Source organism: Centruroides sculpturatus, unplaced genomic scaffold (assembly GCF_000671375.1).
Source record: "Centruroides sculpturatus isolate CEXI.00-Female unplaced genomic scaffold, Cexi_2.0 scaffold599, whole genome shotgun sequence".
NCBI lineage: Eukaryota > Metazoa > Arthropoda > Arachnida > Scorpiones > Buthidae > Centruroides > Centruroides sculpturatus.
The window spans coordinates 384279-403388 of NW_019384829.1; the positions used below are offsets into that span (position 1 = coordinate 384279).

The 19110-nt window shown below is 32.5% G+C and overlaps 1 long non-coding RNA gene and 1 other non-coding gene across 2 annotated transcripts; both read left to right on the forward strand.

The window, feature by feature from the left end:
• Positions 1 to 7559: 7559 nt before the first annotated feature.
• Positions 7560 to 7631, forward strand: Trnac-gca. The gene has a single exon. It is a non-coding gene; the product is annotated as a tRNA-Cys (tRNA).
• Positions 7632 to 16373: 8742 nt separating this feature from the next.
• Positions 16374 to 18808, forward strand: LOC111630083. Its single transcript, XR_002757453.1, has 3 exons — positions 16374 to 16447; positions 16537 to 16626; positions 18644 to 18808. It is a non-coding gene; the product is annotated as an uncharacterized LOC111630083 (long non-coding RNA).
• The last annotated feature ends 302 nt before the right edge of the window (positions 18809 to 19110 follow it).

Below are 19110 nucleotides of genomic sequence, written 5' to 3' on the forward strand. Positions count from 1 at the left end.
TTAAATAAATAATTTAAATTTTATTAATAAGCTTTGTTTCATTCAGAATTTTCACATGAAATGAAACTAAAAAAATTATTATTATTATTATTTTAAAAATGAATAAAATAATTAGAATATAAATTAATTTTTTTTTTTAATTAGTTTCCTTGATAGAAAAATTATTTTTTAAATTAATTTCTTTTTGTAGTTTCTTAATTAGAGCATAAGCTTAAATGATGCATACATTTGAAAATTATAAAATTTTTATTTTAAATAATGAGTCCTGCATTCACTCATATGATTACTGTATAAGAAATAAATGAATCAAATCAAATTTCTTGCTTAAAATTTAAGTAGACAGCATTAAATTAAGATTGAATAGCAGTAGAATGTGGAGAATTGCTTCTTAATGTAATGCTGTCTAATGAGAACTAATAAAAAGGATAATTTACAGAATCCTTCATTATCATTAAAGGACTTCTATTTAAAAATAAATGAAACAAATAAAATTCCTTGATTAGAATTAATGTAGACAGCATTAAATCATGCCTTCCTAATGAGAGCCTCTAATAAAAGGAAGAATGTACAGAATCTTTTGTACTTATAGAATAATTTCTGCATAACAAATTAAACAAATTGTTTAAAGTATTACAGCATTAAATTAACATTGAACAGCAGTAGAACATGGAGAGATGCTTCTAATGTTGTGTAATGAGAACTTCTAATAAAAAGAATAATTTACAGAATCCTTTATTGTCATTGAAGGGTTCCTGTTTAAAAATAATCGAAACAAATAAAATTTCCTGATTAGAATTTGCGTTGACAGCATTAAATCATGAAAAGAGTTGTCTTTCTAATGAGACCATCATACTTATAGAAGAATTTCTGTATAATGAATGAAACTAATGAAGTTTCTTGCTTAGAATTAAACAGACAGACAGCTTAATAGAATAGGATAGAATAGTTTAAACAGAATAGACAGCTTCCTTTTAATGCTGTCCAGTTAGAACCAATGAAAGGAATGATTTATATTTATTTTAATATCATTTTGGCATGATTCTCGTAACAATACGTCATCAGATTTGCCAGTTTTATGTTACTATCGTCTTTCACAATCGTTTGACCTTCAACAACTTTGCTGAATTAGACTATCGCTCTGCAATATAACCCATAAATGTAATTACAAAATAAAATATTAATGTAGTTAAGTTATGAAATACTGTCTGGATATTGTATACTAAACAGTAGACACTACACAACATCGTTTAGTATAATTTAACTTATATAATCCCTAAATGAATGCAAAAACACGAAAAATAACTATGATTTTTAAAGAAATTGAAGGCTAAATTTCCAATAAAACTTTTAAAATTTGTAATTAAGAATAATACAAAAAAAAAATGTTTTAAANTCACCAGTGTTTTTTATTTATTAAATCAAATAAAAGCAATTATTCTTGCATGTTTACAAGACTTTTTTTTTATTTAAACACGTTTTATATGAAGTCTTCAGGACGTTAAGGTTAGAAGCTTATATGGTTTTCATTTTAATGTTTATTATATTATAGTATTTGATTTATATAACAACAAAGGTTATCAAAGGTAAGGGTTTATCACACCGAGAAACCAATCTAACACATTTTAAAAATTCTTTATTCCTCTAATGTACACAATTTAAAGAATTTTCAAGATGTATTAGATTGGTCACTCGATGTGTTAAACTCTTATGTAAAAAAATTTTTGTAGTTATATAAACCAAATACTATAATGTAATATAATAGAAGGGTTAGAAATGAGAAAAAATCTAGTAATCTTAATGTTTGTTCTTATTTTTTTGCCCGGGCAACACCGGGCATATATGCTAGTATTTTATAAATTTGATAGTTAATCTTGTATTAAATATGTGCCTTAAATAAGTCTGAAAAGCCTAAATTATCAGCGAATACTTAATTGTATTAAAGCATATTTAAATATATCATCAAAATTTTATGTTATAATTTCAAATTTGATTCTCCGGGATTTTTCCAAGTCTCGACATTTTAAGACTCCCCTAAACTCGAAAAGTCAAAGAAAAAAGAAAGAAAGAAAATCCTTGGTGTGTTTGAAATAATCCCCTAAATTTTTACATTTTCGGAGTCGGATCCTTGAAACGTCGAGAAATGCAAAAAATTTAGAGTTTTTTTTCCTGTATGAATGGATGTTAGTGGGCATATATGTGTGAGCGCGATTTTGTTCACCCTCTTTCAATCTTAATAACTCCTGGCTGTTTGTCAAAAATTTCTGAAATTTTTCAAGGAGGTTTCTGTATTACCAGGATTGATGCTATTAAATTTTGGTGGTTAAAGATCGACAGATTGGGGCGATAGAGAAGAAGTCATGTGTGTTATCTCCAGTAGGATCGGACTTAATGGAGATTTTATTGGTTATTAGCATTTATAATTTTTCATAAAACTTATATCTACCCTCAAAATTAGGCATTTTTGCCATTTTATAATAGTTAAAAATATGAAAAGATTTTTTAAATAAAAATAAACATTTAATTTTTTTTTTATAAATCTACCTAACTATATATATTTATATGAATAAAGATGTTTGTTTGTTCGCTATGTACGTCTAGGACGTTCGACCAATTGCAACGAAACTCGGAAATTACTTCTACATACTTCTGACTTAGATAATGCCTTATATTTTACCCCAAAAGATTGATCGGATTTTTATATATCAATTAATTTCTACATACATTCATTTGCTATCTTTACATGTAGTGCCATCTATTGGCAAAAAATTTAAGAAAATAATAAATTAAATATAATTGTTACAGCGTGGAGTGTAGTTTTGCTCCTGTACATCATACTTTTCCTGTTAGCATTACAGTCGTACCAGTTGTGTATCTAACTCCGTTCGGTGGAAAATTTTTCAATTGAAATAACGTGACCTTTGGTGCAAATCGAAAGTTTGTGTATAGTTAATCTGGGGCTCTTTCTCTTACGCTTCCCATATCTGATCTCGACTTTTATCTAACTCTTTTCTCGAGATTAAGGAAGATCGAACAGACAGATGGATGACAATGGGAATTTATAGGTCTATAGGTCTACAGCCTACAGGTCTAAGTACCCTCCAGTAACCGAGTGGATAAAACCATCGAACATCAGTAGTCTGTCGTGGGTTCGCATGTCTCCAATGAAATGATCACGTGCAGTTTTCTGGGTTTTCTTCACGTTAGTAACACCTAAATAGGGACTTTTCTTATTCAACCTGGTTTCACCAGTGTTTTTTATTTATTAAATCAAATAAAAGCAATTATTCTTGCATGTTTACAAGACTTTTTTTTTATTTAAACACGTTTTATATGAAGTCTTCAGGACGTTAAGGTTAGAAGCTTATATGGTTTTCATTTTAATGTTTATTATATTATAGTATTTGATTTATATAACAACAAAGGTTATCAAAGGTAAGGGTTTATCACACCGAGAAACCAATCTAACACATTTTAAAAATTCTTTATTCCTCTAATGTACACAATTTAAAGAATTTTCAAGATGTATTAGATTGGTCACTCGATGTGTTAAACTCTTATGTAAAAAAATTTTTGTAGTTATATAAACCAAATACTATAATGTAATATAATAGAAGGGTTAGAAATGAGAAAAAATCTAGTAATCTTAATGTTTGTTCTTATTTTTTTGCCCGGGCAACACCGGGCATATATGCTAGTATTTTATAAATTTGATAGTTAATCTTGTATTAAATATGTGCCTTAAATAAGTCTGAAAAGCCTAAATTATCAGCGAATACTTAATTGTATTAAAGCATATTTAAATATATCATCATTAAGTATCAAATTCGCTGATAGAATAGTTTTAAGGTAAGAATTTATACAATAAACCGGTTTGGAATTTAAGTAAAAAATTATAAATAAATATTTAGGAATTGTATTGTATTTAAATTAGAGAAAACGAAACAGGAATGTCCCAAAATAATTAAAGGAAATTAAGTGACATGTCATTGATAAATGTGTTTATTTGAAACTTTCAAACAGTTCTAATTTTAGAAATTTTTAAGTAGCAAAAATGAAGAATGAGTTACGGAGAAATGGAGTAAAAACAAACGAAAAACGAGAAAAATTATCTTATAATTTATTAATTTATACATAAAATTTCATGTAAAAATTATAAATCAGACTACTAAACTATAGTTAGGTTGTTACATAATCAGTTTACACCAACTTGATATTGTTTTTTGCTTTATAAATTTAATAGTTTATATTATAATAGCCAGGACCTCCTAAGAAAATTGAGATCTGTCGGTGCAAAGACCATTTCGTCACTTCCTGCTTACACAAATAACAATGATATCGAAGTAAAAGAAATAATCTAGTATAAATGTTACCAAAGTTATTTCATTATTTGGAAGAAATAATGAATTAAACTGACAACTTTTTAACATTTTCCCCCTCTGATAGGCCCTAAAGTTCATGGGCCCGAATGCAATTCCTCGCGTAGGACCCGAAAATAGTTATATATTTTCAGGCCCCATATAGTTTTAATTGATTATCTCTCCCAAACACTTTTTAAAAAATTATAAAGTATATTATAACTGAATTAAAACTATAATAATTATTTTTATTTAGGAACAANTGGCTATAATGTAATTATCTTAATCTTCACTATCGTTACTTTTTGCCCAGCGAAGCGGGTCCTTGCAGCTAGATTCTAGATTACTTAGAAAAACAGTCTTTTATATATACAAAAGAAACTATATTACATACAAATGTATGAACAAATAAAACCCCAGCGAAGCGGGTCCTTGCAGCTAGTTAATAATATAAAAGTTATTTCTGAAATAAAGTCTCAGAACAGATGGTGCTATATGCAATTTTTACTTTGTGCTAATGTCTTACTCGTTAGTGTTTCTTAAACATAGCCAAAATACTTTTCTCTGGAAAAGTAATGTAAATTATTGCTGGATTTTTTTAAAACAAGTATCTTTACAAGAAAGGTAAAAAAGAAACTTCGTTCTACTTACATTACACTTGAAAAAATTAATTAGAAAGAGTTGTATTTCTGCCAATGATTACATTAGTTTTATAATTACACTAAAATAGCGTAGACTATTATTAATTATAAAATTATCCTTTGACCATGGGAGAAAATAGAGTAATTGACAAAAATCTTCGATTTGTATTACATTCTAAAATAGTATATTATGTAAAAGCAATAGTTAAAATGTAAACAAGTTGGATCAACCAAACTGTAGGATTGATGGGATAAGGCAAAACAACACTTGAACGTTTTGCCAAGGGTATTGCCTCAAGGGACTTTCTATAGGAAACTGGCCCTTATTTAGGTATTAATCACTGTTTTAGAAGTATTTTATTGTTGAAGTCTATATCTTGGAAGAGATTGAGCATATGCCAAACTGATGAGGGGCTAATGCCCAAACTTCATCTTTGACTGAACATTAACAATAAAATACTTCTAAAAGTGATTAACTGTGCCATTCGTATGATTAGTTTCTTGCAGCAGATTCACAATAGTAAAAAAGCATCTTGTTATTTGATAATATTAATTGGAACACAACATTCATTGAATAAAGTGTCCTAAAAGTAGAAAAATGAAATGTGGTTGAAATAAACTAATAATCTTTAATCGTTTTCTGAAGAAAATGGCAAAAAAAAAAATCAGATAGAAGGAAGAAAAGACATAGTATTAAATATGTAAACATGAATACCGTACTGTACTGTACATCTGGAGGAGTATCGATTACATAACGTTTTTCATCTTTAGTTATGGAGAAAATAAGATTAATTTTCGAACAATTCGTATCATTCTCACGGCTCACCCATACTGCATCTATTGAAAGTAATTATTTATTGAATTTACTCAAACAATAATTTGAGTAAATTGGTTCTAGAATGGTATCGTTCTAAGGAGGTTAGAAGTTATCGTAACCTCCTTAGAACTAAATTTTAGTGAAGCCGTTTTCTCGTGACAGGGTACCATCTTGAATATATCAAAACATTCATGTTACCGAATTAACCTGTGATAACTGTCGACGAGAAAATATCGTGTATGTAAGGCACGTTTAATAGAAAACCGGACAGTATCATTAAAAGTCGGGAGGATGAGCAATAACGTTGTAATTTTGACATACAAAACTTTCAAGTCAAAGGCAATAGTAATTGCGACTGGCAACTTGGTTGATGCACGAAAACATAAGACAACGGATCTATAAAATGGCGGCGACTCTCCAGCATTGCACGAAGCATAAGCGGTATAATGTTGACCGATTTTTGACATAAACCGATCGACATGCATTGGCACATAAAGGTACAGTAAAGAGACAATTACATGAATTGTACACAGGTGTACAGGTAGAGTTCTAAGGTTCCAAAAACAGCCACAATTCTATGGAAGGTTCTCCATGACATTCACTCTGTTCCAGCTGTAAAGAATCTTCCACATAACTGTAGCTGTTTTCGGAAACTTAGAATTCTATTTGTGAACCTGTGCAGCTCATGCGCCTAGAAAATACAGTCGACCCCCCTATAACGCGGTAGATACATTCCGCTTTATAAGAATTTCGCGTTGTAGAAATCCTCAAATACATAAGCCAATCACAGCCCGGCACGTGTGCAGTTTACGGACTACGACTGTTTTAAAGGTTTTCTTCCATAAAATTAATCGATTCTAGACTAATTTGACTCAACATTTCCAAAACACGTATAATTTTTTGGGAATAATCCGTATAAACTATGCTATAAACAAAAAATTGTAGGATTACTTACCGAGTGTGCACCGTTCGATCACGCCATTGCTTAAGCTTGTTTTCGTTGCGGAGCAGCTCACCAAACAGCGGCCGCGTTTTCTGATAAATTATTTTTCTGCGAAAAATTCGTTGAACTTTGGAGACACCATTAATAGAAATAATTTTTATGACCGTTGAATAAGAAATGTTTTTTTCACAAGAAATGTATAAAATTATAATACTGTATTAGCCTTACAGTACCTTATTTAGGCCTATATACTGTACAGACGATAGTAAACTCTATTTACCCGCCTAAACTCTCTGTAGGGTATAAGTACTTCCGCTGCTCGTCCACTATTGGTCCAGATTCGACCAATCCTGTCGCGACACGAGTCGGCGATGACGTTTTACCGCATTTTACGAGTCTCTTTTAGCGTCTTTATACGAATACGGTCGCAATTTTTTCGTCGCGATATACGACATTATATAAACCCGCGTTATAGGGGGTCTACTGTATTCAAAACTGTTCGGCTCATTTTAGTGAAGATCGCATTAACACAACATCAGTAAGAGGATTAAGAGAAAATGCTGTACAGTACCTAGTATTTTTAGTGCATATCCACCTTAACTTTCTTAACTTATCTGCAAACAGTGAATATTATGTAATATATCTTTTAAAATTATTTAACTTCTTATTTGCGGTAAAGATGCACCACAATAAATACTGTATAACAAATTATTTATGATTTGCCAAATAAATAATTGAAATTATGTCAAGAAATTGGCTAGGTTTAAAAATGATAATGTCAGGAATGTAAAAATAACTGCAGTGGGGGTATAGCTCAGTGGTAGAGCATTCGACTGCAGATCGAGAGGTCCATGGTTCAAATCCGTGTGCCCCCTTCTTTTTTATTTTTTCGAAAGTTCATATTGATAGACAGACTAAGAAAGTATNTTGTAATAATAATAAAAAATATAATTAGAAAGCATATTCTTCTTAGCTACCATATCTAAATTTCTCTCTTTCTTATGTCCAGAAATTCATTGTTTTTGATGAATTGTTAAAATGCTATTGCAAAACAGAAAAATTCAATCAAAAGGAATGTTATTACTAACATAATATTCACTCCACTTTCCAACTTTCACCAGCAATTAGCTTTCTGTTTTAACTAAACTAAAATTAAGACATTAAAATTATTTTTTATTTCAATAAGTAAAAATTTTTGGTTTATGCTTTTAGAAATTAATTTCATACATACTACAAATATGCTAACTTGAAAAAAATTAAGTAAGAGATGATGTAGTTGTGGTCATTGTCAATAACAAGAGCAAAAATTATTTCAAAAATATTCTACGAATATAAGATATATACTGTATATATTATACTAGCTGGTAAGCCCGACGCTGCTGGGGCAAACAATAAGAACAAACATTAAGATTAGCTAATTTCGTACCTCTAACCCTTATATATATATATATATATATAAGGGTGTGAGAGATACGGGGTTTGAAAGTGGTTGACTTCGAAAATGTGTAACGCTTCAATGAGAATATTCCAGTTTTTTCTAGAAAGTTCCAGAACCTAGAGGTAAAATTTGGTATACAGTTAGGATACGTCATGAAAACGCACACTAAGAAGGGATTTTTCGAAATTCCCCCACGAGGGGGAGAGGAACAGCATTAAGGCTTAACCTGAAGAACGGCTATTGTACTATTTTAGATGCGATGTTTTTGTTTTTAATATTAATATGTTTAGTCTTCATTGAGTACTTAGGGGTATTAAATTGATAACATTTCAGACATTGTTATAAATATTTTTTATATACTGTATTTCGATTTTTTAACCAAATGTTCGAACCGTTTTAAATTCGAATTTCTTTTTGCATACTGGTTCGATTATACTGTAGAACGATTGTAAACGTTCCAGAAAATTAAAATTAAAAACAGTTCGTCTGATTCTCAGCAATTTTCATCATCCTCAGCGTTAAATGTTAAATAACAATTACTATGGTTGTTGAAATATTGTATGTAAATAGGGTTTGCTTGCAAAATCCGCGCGAGCGAAGCCGCGGGTAACAGCTAGTTATCTGTATATATATATATATATATATATAACCCATTGAACGGGTATCCGTCCGTCCGCGTAACGGTATGCCAAAAACGGGCACTAGAGGCGCCCTAGCGAAGATTTTAAATTAACGATAAATTATTTTTATTTGTAATAGGAATTTATTATTGATATGAATTTATTATATGTCTTGCCTTGCCTTATTATACGCCTTGATTGACCTTGCGCCGCACGTTTACAACATCCCGTGACTCAGTGAACGACGCGCATTGATTCACGGGAAATTTGTTTAAAAAATGGCGGATATATTTAAAATCGAGGTTTACAAGCGAAGGTAAATAAACAAATTAAACTATTTTAAAGTATTTATAGAATGTTTAATAGGTAGAAATACAGATCCGTATGACGCGATTGGGACGGTAAGATTTACCTTCCGAATGAAGGGGTGCGACCTCCCTCTGTGCGAACAATAAATGTCTAATGAACCATACCCCTACGCGCGACCCTTCCCGAGATATAGCCCTCCGAAAATTATTATACGGGTCACGTGACCGCCTGTTTGCCACAATTTACCCTGCGAATGAGCGGGTCGGCGACCCCCGAGTGTGCGCGAGCGCGCGTTAATTTTTTTTTCGCGCGGTAGGCTCCCTTTTGACCACGGTGTCACGTGACCGGAAATGACGTAGGCGAATTTTCAGGGTATTATATCTCGCGAAGGGTCGCGAGTTAGGATATGGTTCCTTTGACTTTATTGTTCGCACAGGGGGCTACAGTTTGGGGGTCGCCACCCCTTCATTCGGAAGGTAAATCTTACCATTGGGACTTTAACGGAGCTGTAGAGCATATTGATAGGAACAAAAAAGTCAAAGTAACCGTGCCTCATGGAAATTTGTAAAGAACGCCCACTAGGGGTGTCCCGGACTACTAGTATTATAGAATTTGATTTATATAACTATAAAGGTTATCTTTCACAGCCGATCTTACTCGATCGGCTATGTAAGATGTACTGTACAGTACGTATGTACCCGTTTTCACCTGGTGCGAGATTACCTTCCATACTTAATTTCATAGTTGCTTCGCAGTTTTTGTTAATATTATTTTTCTCTAAATACTGTAATCTTTTAGATATACAAACTGGTTGAATATAATCTCAGTGTTGCCAATATCGATGTTTCTTACTTGTAAATATGCAATAGTACGTTCTATTTCTTCCCATACAGGAACTTGGTTGAGAGTCATCCAGTCAAACGCATTGAATTTTTTAAATTATTGTGACCATTTCTCAATATATTCCACAGCAGTATTAAAGAAATCTATAGCCTGTTTTTCGAAAGTTTCCATTTTGGTGCTGCTTCCGAAATCAAGCTTTAAGCGATTCAAGATTTGCTTTGTCGCCATTCCAATGAAATTGAATTTTTTTCTTTCGATCACATTTTGTCTCTTGTAATACAGACTTTACTTCCAGGTCTGTGATGTTTAATTTTTCTATTTTTTTTTAAGTTGAGTCTCAATCGTATTGAGCTGTGAATGCAAGAAGCAAAAATAAGCTTCACTCATTGGATCATCAAAAAGTTTTTAATAGCTTTCGGTGGTCTCTCTTCATTAGCGAAAAAATCTTTTAATGGTGGCCACAGTTTCAATAGTCTTTCAACTGCACGTAAAAGTGATAACTACCTGATCCCAACGTAGGATAATAAGTTTTTGTGGGCAACACCAACATATTCACAAAATTCTTTGAGCTTTTCAGTTCTCACAGTGTAAATGCTAGAGTACTTGATTATCTTGACCACTATTGATTTAACATCGACAGTCAAAACATCAGCGGCTATTTATAGAATGTTGTGCAAAACGTGTGCTGGGCATCCCATGCCTTCAATATCTCTTTCCAATTTAGAGTTCAGTCTAAAAAACATTATTTCTTTCAGCTCGGTTTAGTGTTCGCATTATCTCCGCAAAAAGCGATAAGCTTAACCATCGGAATATTTAGATTTCCGAGAGATATTTTGCAATACTCGGCGATTGTTTCAGAACGGTCATTACATAAAGAAGCCAATTTTAGTCATTTGGATTGCTGTTCGTCTTTTTCATTAAATAATTGAATTACTAAGGAAAACATCTTTTCAGCATTATGTAGCTATTTCAATAAACGACGCCTCATTTAAATCTTTAACGCATTGTTGTACGCTGTAAGAGGCGAGTATATTTTTCACTATTGCAGTGGCCTTAGTTCTGGCAGTACAGTCGACTCCCCCAATAACACGGGTTTCTATAGTTCGAATTCCTATATCACGGCGAAAAAATTGCGACAGTAGTCGTACAAACATGCTAAAAAAAGCTCCCATAATTCGGTAAAACGTCATCGCCGACTCGTGTCGCGACAGGATTGGTCGAATCTAGACCAATAGCGGATATTGCACAAACCGTTGAGTTTAAACGAGCAGCGGACCTACTAAAAACCATTTATTATTTAACGTCCATAAAAATTGTATTTATATTAATGATGTCTCCAAAGTTCAGCGAATTTTTCGCAAAAAAATAATTTATCAGGAAGCATGCGAGTGCCATTTGATGACAAGCTCCACGACGAAAACAAGCTTAAGCAACGGCATAGTCGAACGGTGCACACTCGGTAAGTAATCCTACAATTTTTTGTTTATAGCATAGTTTATACGGATTATTCCCAAAAAATTATACGTATTTTGGAAATATTGAGTCGAATTAGTCTAGAATCGATTAATTTTATGGAAGAAACCTTTCAAACAGCCGTAGTCCGTAAACTGCATACGTGCCGGGCTGTGATTGGCTGGACTGGTAGAAAATGGATTCATAAAAACCGGAACGTATCAACCGTGTTATAGGGGGTCGACTGTAGTTTGTTTAGTGGTTACTTTTGAGTCAGCATATATCAATGCATCTAATAAAAATTAATTTAAATTTCGACTAATTTAATTTAAAATTTTTAAATATTGGAGTATAGCTTTTTTCTTTATAAATTTTTCTAACGTGTAAATAAAAACACTAATGACACAATGATTATACAGTAAAGCGTCGATTATCCGAACCAATTGGGGACTGGGGTTGTTCGGAAAAAAAATCGATATTTCGGATAACCGATCATGCACGAAAAAATATATTAACCTATCCCATGTTGAAATTTTTCTTCGTTGCGTGTCGCTTTGCGTTGAATTTTCGTCGATGTTAAGCCTAACGTAAACTTTTTAAAATAATAATCGTGACTATTATATTGTAAAAATTATTTTTTTATTTTGTACAATCAAAATAAATATATTGAAAAATATAAAAACAAGAAAAAATAATTCAGAAGTTAATTTAGTATCAAAAACGGAAAATATTTGAGTAGCCCAAGACATAGCCAAAGATTGCAGCGCCACAGCACTGGCGAAAATTAAATTTGTCGACTGGAATTCTTTCGGATAATCGACGCTTTACTGTATTATGTACGGTACGTGAAGTATTCGAAGTTTCTATTCGTTTACAATGCATAAACGAGCAATTATTTATTATGACATGGTCACAATTTCGGGCTGCAAAATATTTATCATATTTTTAATTCATTTAATTTAAAATATATGCCCTCCACCTCAAATTAGTAGTGGCTTCCCTCTCTACATCATACTTTCCCTTTAATAATGGAGTCGTGCCGGTTATCTATCTAACACCCTTTTGGGGAAAAACTTTTGAATTGAAATAGCGTGATTTCAGGTGGAAATTGAAAATCGAAAATAAATGTGGACCTCCTGCTCTTAAGCTTGTCTCGGATTTTATATATCTAATACCGTTCTCGAGATTAACTCCGTTCTCGTTATTAAGAAAATACAGGGGAACGAATAACTGATAAATGTACGAACGAAATGCAAAAGAAGTTATGGCTGAAGGTATCCAAGAATTCTCAACCAGAAGAGTCTATCGTTAGATTGACCAAACTGAACCTAATCGATGTAACGGGACTAGCAGGATATTGAGGAGTTACAGCAGGTTTCTGGTGAGAGCCTTATTACTCTATGTTGAAATTACCTGGTTTAACGCTGTTCAGCTTAGCGGTTTGTTGTGTAGGAACGTGTCGTAGGAACACTTTATATATTTACAGTAAGAAGCGAGTTCTTACTGTAAATATATAAAGTGCAACCTGTGTAAACCGAACTCGTAGAGTATATTTAAGGTTTATACAGATTTTCGCTTTATTAATTAAAGACTAGCTGTTACCCGCGACTTCGCTCGCGAAAATTTTGCAAGCAAACCCCATTTATATTCAGTATTTCAACAACCATAGTAATTGTAATATAACACCTACCGCTGAGAATGATGAGAATTGCCGAGAATCAAACGAACTATTTTCAATTTGATCAATTTTCTGGAACGTTTACAATCGTTCTATAATCGAACCAATATGCAATAACAAATTCGAATTTAAAACGGTTCGAACATTTTTAAAATGGAAATAGATAAAAACATTTATAACAATGTCTGAAATGTTATTAATTTAATACACCTAAGTACTCGATGAAGTCTAAATTCTCTCCCTCTCCCCTGAGAAAAAATTTCGAAAAATCCCTTCTTAGTGTGAGTTTCCATGACGTACCCTAACTGCCTACCAATTTTCACCTCTTTAGGTTAAGCGGTTTGCTCTGGGCGATGATGAATCAGTGAGCCATTCAGTCAGTCAGTCAGGACAAACAATTTTATATATTTAGATTCGTTTTGAGCAATGTATTCAATGATAATACTACCAAACCTGTAGACAACGGCCACCGAAAAATGGCCGTTGTTCAAAGGTTATTTTTTATGCATTTCCGTTAAACAATGCATTGAAAATAACATATTATTTGGTTGTTACTTTCTTTAGGAACTTTGTAAAAATTTCTGGAAAAAATGGCCGCTATTTACAGGTGGACGTTATTAGAAGTTTACCTGTATTATATTCATTATATTTGAACTAATAAAAATATTTGAAATTTATATATATCTTTAAATAGGCTTAGGCTTTTATTATTTCAGTGAAACCTGTGTAAACCGGGTACGTAACGTACCGAATATCTTTTCGTGTTTGACAGGTTTCCGTTATAAACAGGGTTATTTATAAAATAAAAACCTGTCAAACCGAAAAGGAAATTCCTGTTTACACAGGTTTAACTGAATGAAAAACTAGAGAAAAATATACATATTATTTTCTATTCATAAATGTAAGAACAATTTTTTTCGAGGAGTGCGTATGAGTGTCTGAGCGTTTGGACAGCTTTAATAAACAAAAAACATATTAAACAATAAAACAAGTTATTGTATTGGCAACGAGCACAATAAGAACTTTAACATTGAATCACTGTTATTTAAAAAAAACGTGAATAAAAGCCAGTCCCCCCCTCGATTTTACGTCACACAACAAATTTCAAAGGCGAATTTCTCGGAAAGTTTTCGTCATTTTTCTCTTGTATTAATTATACAAATTAATAAGTATATCATGCATAAAGATATTTATAATATAATAAGACTAGCTGTTACCCGCGACTTCGCCCGCGGAGGTTTTGCAAGCAAACCCCATTTATATTCAGTATTTCAACAACCATAGTACTGTAATTGTTATATAACACCTACCACTGAAAATGATGAGAATTGCTCAAAATCAAACGAATTTTTTCAAGTTGATCAATTTTCTGTAACGTTTACAATTGTTCTATAATCGAACCAATACGCAATAACAAATTCGAATTTAAAACGGTTCGAACATTTGATTAAAAAATCGAAATATATAAAAACATTTGTAACAATGTCTGAAATGTTATCAATTTAATACGCCTAAGTACTCAATGAAGACTAAACTTAACAAAAAATCGTATGTAAAATAGTACAGTAGAAGCCGTTCTTCCGGTTAAGCCTTAATGCTCTCCCTAGCCCTCGCTGGGGAATTTCGAAAAATCCCTTCTAAATGTGCATTGCCATGGCATACCCTACTAAAACGCAGTTAAAAACAAAAAATCGCATCTAAAATAGTACATTATAAGCCGTTCTTCCGGTTAAGACTTAATACTCTCCCTCTCCCCCCGCAGGGGAATTTCGAAAAATTCCTTCTTAGTGTGCGTTTTCATGACGTACCCTAACTGTGTACCAAATTTCACCTCTTTAGGTTCAGCGGTTTGCTCTGGGCGATGATGAATCAGTGAGTGAGTCAGTCAGGACAAGCAATTTTATATATATAGATTATAACAAATTATATGAAGGATGAGTTTATATTTATTACGTCCTATTAGACTTTATTGATTGTCATTAAATCGCATGATCAAACATAATCTTATTATAAAACTTTTAATGAATGTACTGTACTTAAATTGCTGTGTACACTTAAGAAATTCATCGCTAATGGATATTATACGTAATTTATGGTCACAGACTACATGCCGGGTATTATATAAGTAACGGAGCAACGCAGATATAATAGAATTCCTCGTGTTAAAAATAGAGAATAGAATACATGTATTATAGTTATTCTCGTCGTACTTAAAATTGGTAAAGCGAATCAATGATGAATTCGTTCGCAATTAACGAAATCTGTATGTATTGCTTCTTAAGACCGTTCTGGGTAAATGCGATGATCTATGGTGTGGATCCTTTCGAACCGTGCAACTGCCGAAATAACCAGTTTTCACCTTTAATTAAAAGAAAATATATGAAGAAATACATTCGATTTTTGGAATTGATTTACTGGAATGATGCATTCCTAATGTGGTGGCAGATTATTCCGGGTTGGAATAAAAATGCAATTTGCATTGGATGGTTCGATTTAATTAAAAACAATAATCTTCTGTCGAAGGTAACACTCGCGTGCTTACAATGCTGCTTTGCTTTTACATTCAGTTTCTTCAAAAACAGAAAAGTCACTCTAATAAAAACATTAAGAAACGAGGATCTTGCGGAAAAGATAAACCAAGCGAATATCTTCATCAATATCATTTGTCTGCTCTTTTCTTTCGAAATTATTTTCGCCGTGTTTTGCTTTCAGATTTACAATGTAGCATTTATGTACCCAGAGTTAGAAAAAAATGAAAAGTTTTACGGAGAAGCTTTGATCTGTTCGGTCGAAAGTGGACTTTCTGCTGCTTTTGGATTTGGCGTTATGGGTTACACTATACTGTTAGTAGGAACATTATTAGTTCTTACCGAAATGGAATTCAAACAGTTGATACAAGATTTTTCTCTTGTGAGAAGAAGCGAGAGAAATTTCTATTTCAATTTGAGAAATTTGATGATTCGTCACGAAGAACTATGGAATTTCGTCAGTCAACTTAATACTAAATTTAGTTATCCTACTGTGGTTATCTATCTCGGTCTAATATGTGGAACCAGTTTTTCTTATTATGCATTGTTCTTTATAGATGTAAACGATGCAATTAGATTAGCATTTCTGGCAATAGTTGTCTTCTCCACCTTCACTTGTATTATTGGAGCTTGTTTGTTGTGTAGTTTTGCTTTCTCGGTAAAGAATTTGTTTCTAAAAATATGTCTCATAACACGAAATGACGTTAATAGAAATCTTTTATTATCATTTTCAATACTTTTTTTTATTTTTCAGATGCAAAATGGCTTTCAAGATGTCCGATAATTTGCTGTCAGCAATTTACATCCTGAAGAAAAGTTAAAAGTCTGTATTTTCGTCTATTAATAAACCATTTTAAAAATTAAAATAATATTTCATTAATTAGTAAATTCTTTATTTACTTTTATTTGTAGATCTTAAATTTCATGAAAAGATTTGGGAAAGTGTCCTTGTGTCTCATGATCGGTGGTATTTATCCAGTTACGAAAAGAATTCCTTTCAAAGTTTGTATTTGTTTATAGAAATACGAATTATATTTACAATGCAAAATATTTTTAAGCGCTATTTGAATAGTTTTATATATTTATAATTAATGGACATGAAATTATATATATATTTTATGTCGATCTCACATACACGAATCCCCACAGGCAACGTATATAACCCATTTAATTCAGACATTCTGTGAGAAAACGTTACTCGAGAGTCTATTTACCATAATTTTCAAGGGAACAGATAATGCCTTACAACGTCAACCAAAACTGCAAAAAGTTTGCAAAATTGTAACAGGCAATGTCTTTTTATAAATAACAAACTATTATTTAGGCATGTAAAATGCTTAAAACAGTAATTACTAATCATTAATCGATAAACTGTACTATATAATTAATATGGTTGTTAACAAAACAGTTGTTTTGTATACAATAATTTATATAATCTGACAATTTGCAAACCAATCTCCTAAACACATAACGCTATAAAAAGCATGCACCCAGTGGTGAATAAAATCTCCGATCAGTAATAGCTTTTCGTAGGTTTTTGCCTCACCAATAGGCTGGTCCTGCAGACTTTTCGGAGTTTTCTTCACGTTTTTAAAAAGCACTCCGGATTCTGTCAGGGAAACCTTAATGGATACGCTGTTGCATATAGTCGTGGCTCAAGTAGAGAATGTCAATTGCTCTCGAGAAGTTCAAACACTAATCACTGCCAGAGCGCTACCAAACTAGTAAATCACGGATAAAATTACCGAGAAGATAAGTATAAATTTAAAAAATTTACAAATATTCTCAAACAGGTAATACTTTAAAACCACCATACTCAACGTTTTTTTCTCTCAAGCCACATACACATGATAGCTATAACACACGGGTCGCAACATGACAATTATAATGAAAAACTTAATTTCTCACTGAACCTAGAAATTTAGTGTGACTGTTGATATTACGAACGTTTATTCACAATTTCATTTAAATCTTTTTTTCATATTCTTTCCGCATTGCTGGCACTAAGAGGGCCTCTTAGTGCCATCAATGACCAATTAAGAGGCCCATTATGGGTTCGGCCGGGTAGAGAGAGACGGGGTCCGACATGTCCGAACGGACCACTTCCCAAAAAATTCCTGGGGATTCCCTGACCCGACCGGATCCGATTCCGGGTCCCCCAGAGCGGTAGGCTGCCACCTTGACTGCTCGGCCATGTGGCCGTCAATTCATTTAAATCAGACTTGTAACTGCTGCATGCTACTCGTAAAACAGCATTTAGGTGTGAATTGTAAGCCAGTTTCTATATATGTTCTTTGCATATTTCATTTTTGAGTATGACGTTTCACATAGATACGTTGATGCGAACAACGTAAGTAAAATTTGAACACAGTTTTTACAGTCTTATATTGATCGGGCAGTACTTTCCAGAAGTGGTAATTTTTTCCAGAAGTCAACGTAATTATTTTTCTCTCTCTTTCACGTCCGGGCCACTCACAAAAGCTCAGCGGGTCGCAGGTTGAGTATGGTGGCTTTAAAAGAAAGTGGCTTCTCACTTCCTCTCTTTCTCACAACATCAGGAAATGACAATCTCATAGAGGATTTGACCTTTCTTTACGGGCTTATCGTCCCCTTCAATGGGTATAAAGTTGAAATCAGTTGCATTATTTTTCATGATTCTTTCATCTTGCATTTGAAATAAGATTTCAGACTTATTCCACAAATTGTTCTGTTAAAACAATGTATTGAAAAAAATATAAAATAAACCCACTTAACGATAGGGCACGTTTTGGTATTGAAGTTTTAGTATTGAAAACCAAAAGTCGTTTTAACGAGAAGTCGTTCTGTTGGATGTGCCTGTATTTTTATCTGAAGTTTATATAATTTATATAAAAGTTTCGGTGTTTGTGCATAATTTATGCAAAATTTATATCAATACGAAATTGTTTTTTTTGCAAAATTGAGAAAAATGAATACTTTCAAATCTCATCTAGTTGTATTTGTAACATTTATTATGACATAATTATATGCTTTTTTTCAGGTTGCGAGTAATTTACATTCTTTCTTTTCGGCATTTATGAAACTAAAAGGAATATCGAAAGAAGAAAAAGTCTGCAGCAATACAACAAACTTGCACTGAGTCGTAAAAATTCGCCCTTTAAGCATTGCATTTATGTATCAGTATTTTAAAAATTGAATAAAGTTAATTGAAATTTAAAAAAAAACGTTTCGTAAGAATTGATGTTGAAAGAATTCGAAAAAAGTTCCGTTTTGTCTTGTTTGGCATGAGATTCTATTGAGCCTAGTCTATATCGCTCCGTGGTGAAGTGTGACGTAATTGTCATGTAATAGTAGTTGTATGCGTTTATGACGGTCGTTACGCGAGGAATAGTGCCTTTCGGGAGGTCTTTTTAAGAGTAACCAGCTTCTATCCAGGCGTTACAGACGTGGTTAAATCCCGAAAAACTCCAGCCAGTCCGAGTGAGGCGCGAACCTACGACCGAACTC